The sequence below is a fragment of the Peromyscus eremicus genome, unplaced genomic scaffold, assembly GCF_949786415.1.
Source record: "Peromyscus eremicus unplaced genomic scaffold, PerEre_H2_v1 PerEre#2#chrX_unloc_1, whole genome shotgun sequence".
Classification (NCBI taxonomy): domain Eukaryota; kingdom Metazoa; phylum Chordata; class Mammalia; order Rodentia; family Cricetidae; genus Peromyscus; species Peromyscus eremicus.
In genome coordinates, this window is record NW_026734288.1 from 8,254,375 (window position 1) to 8,257,673 (window position 3,299).

A 3,299-nucleotide genomic window follows, 5' to 3' on the forward strand; every position below is an offset into this window, starting at 1 on the left:
TTCTTCTTAGGGATGACCTGAGTTCAGATACCTACACTCAAGTTGAGAGGCTGATAACTCTACTATTCCAGATCCAGCAAATCTGGTACCCTCTTATTTTGTATGTCATTTGTAAACATATGGAAGACATTCTTTCTCATGCACAAGTATGTATAAAAATAGTGACAAACAACGTGTTTTCAGAAGTGCTTGTAACTTATAAAGCAAGTAGGATAAAACAAGTTGCTGCAGGTATAATCAAAACTATTTTCTACAAAGTTAAAATATAAGAAAGCTTCAAGCAAATCTCTCCAACTTAAATGGAACAGCTCTTGTAGCCATATTCATGTTCTATTCTTGGCAAAGGACAGAACTAGAGTGCAGAGGGTTGTCTTTTTGTGGTTTAAATTTGATTAGAATCCTGTAGCTCTTTTTTAAGGGACCATAATTTGTATTTGTAGCTCTGTTTTGTGTCTTCTTTTGCCAGTGGTGCCATCCATGTTTTTGATTTTATTAATTATAAATACATTATATTGTTCATTTCTAAGCCTTTTTTTCCATGAAGTCTATCTTTGAACAAAGACTCCTGGTTATCTTGTAGATAGTGTTGAGTCTGTGTGTGAGGAAGTATTTTTCATTTTGTCACAAAATGTTGTAGCTAAATTATAACAGCTTCATTGTCATAGAAAAGACACTCCTAAGCAGACACCCTAGTCTTCCAGGTCTTACTGGTCTTTCTGTCCCTTTCCAAAATGTTTCGTGTGTGTGTGTGTGTGTGTGTGTGTGTGTGTGTGTGTGTGGTGTGTGTCTGTGTGTGTGTGTATACATACATACATATATATATATATATATATATATATATATTGTGTTGGGTGTCCCATTTGTTCCTCACCTATTGACAAGTTGGGTGTTTCTGATTTGGATTCAGTGTATTGAAGAAGAAGCTTTATCATGAGTGGCCAGGACTATGCTTATCCAGGCATAGAAGAATAAGTTTCCAGAATTATACTGATTCAGGAAATAGGAAGCATTGGTTCTCCCTTAGAGTCTAAGACATCACTAATCCTAGGTACTTGGCTAGGTTTACAGTAACAAACATAAATTCCCTTCTGTTGAGTGCCTTAAAGATGTCTAAACAGGTGATGGTTACCCCAAATATAACTTCCCACAATCACATCTTTGAATATATCTTGCTGTGATAGTCTTTATGGTGGTTCATAGGCTTACTGCTGAAAAATTATTATAATTACATTTATTTCTCTTTTTTAAACATTTATTTATTTGTTTGTTTGTTTATTTTGTGCATCTTTTTCTGCCTGCACACTAGCATTTATTTATTTATTATTTATTTATTTATCTATTTATCTATTTATTTATTTATTTATTTATTTATTTATTCATTCATTCATTCATTATGTACACATTTTTCTGCCTGCATACCAGCAGAGGGCACCAGCTCTCATTATAGATGGTTTTGAGCCCCACTGTGGTTGCTGGGAGTAGATCTCAGGACACTAGAAGAGAAGTCAGTGCTTTTAACCTCTGATCCAGCTTTGGGTGGCCCCCTGGTGGAAAGATAAGAATCCATCCCTCATGCATGAGTGGGCTTTTTGGAAACCACTACCTATGGTGGGACACCTTGTGCAACCTTGAGTCAGGGAGAAGGGCTTAGACCCATGGGAGGCTTTGCCTTCTTGTGGGTAGGAGTAAGGGGTGTTGAGAGGGGGAGACTGAGGAATAGAAGAATGGAAGAGGGGGACCTTTGTGTGTAAAATGAATGGAAACCATTATTAACTAAAAAAAAAATTGTGTTTCTCTCTTGGCAATTTTTAGCACCTTCAAATATTCTGAAAGCTGGTCCTCAGGGAGGAGGTTTCCCAGTCAATTCCATGTCAATTCTTGCATGTCTGTATCTGAAGTATGTGGTGTCTTCAGCAATAGGGCATATCTTTAATTTCTGGGAAGCAACAAAATGAGTGTCCACAGCTTATATGTTTGTGAGCTTATTTTGGATTTCCCTGAAAAATGACCTAGAGAAAGGTTTCTCATGCCTGATATTGAGATTCTTGTAAGATGGTTTGTGTATCTTAGGGAATTGCTATCATGCCAAAAGTGCAATTTATTTAACATTTATATGTAAACACAGACTCAATTAGTTATTTCATACATGTATTTCTAATTTTACTTTTTATTAGATTTTTCTTTCAAATATATATTTTTATCATATTTTCCCCTCTGTGAATGACTTCCCAATCCTTCACACTTATCATTGAATCCAATTTCCTATTTTTCTTATCTCTCTTAAACAAAACAAAGCGTAAATGGAAATCTTAACAAATAAGCAAAACAAATCAATGAAACAATGTCCGAAGAAAGAAAATCAAAAGAAGCCCTCTGCCCAAAACACACAAAATAAGAACCCATGAAATATATCTTGTGTGGCCAACTACAACAAAATGCATGACAATTCCTGGGAGTGTGGTTGAAATAACCATTGAAACACCATTCTAGAAAATGTTGTCTCTTTTGCAAAAGGCAAGAACTGCAAACTATTTCTTGTTTAGGGATGGTATTTGAGTCCCTGTCTACTTGTTAGTACTGTGATATTTTTTGGCTGGCGGGACTGCAGATTTTGTGTTTCCAATACTGTTGTGATTTCATGTGATTGTCTATTCCTGTCGATTTCTAGGTTATAATGCTTCCATGAAGACATCCAATACCTCTGCCTCTTTTATATATTTCCACATCTTTTTCCATATAGATCCCTCAGGTTTGAGTGTTGGGATTTCTCTATAGTACCAGCTGCTGAGGTGATATTCCAGCGGACAACACTTACTTCTGTCATCAAATATGAAAAAGTCTACCTGGTGTTCAAGGAGAATCCTTTCCCTTACTATCATGCAAGTTGCTAGAAAGTACTCTTCAGGATACCACATAGAAAAATAGGTGGGAATAAAGACTAACAGGGTTTATTTATGAATGATTCCTCCCATTCAACATATACATTTAGAATAAAGCAATCAATTCATCTACAAAACCCTCCCAACCTAAGGCCCAGGGAACATTGAGGAAAGAATGAAAGATCTTGAGAGCCTTAAGATGAGGGATATTACTGTGAGAATATGTGTACTATAAAGAGTACAATGTATAAAGTCTTACCCACATTATCACCAAAATGTGTTCAATAAGGATGACATTATAAAACTTGATAAACTGGATGGGAAAATGATGAAAGCTGAGAATGGAAGAGGGAGTCATTCCAAGGAAATGGAACAGAGATATTTTAAGTGTCATCTAAAAATCTTAAAACTAGGAATGAG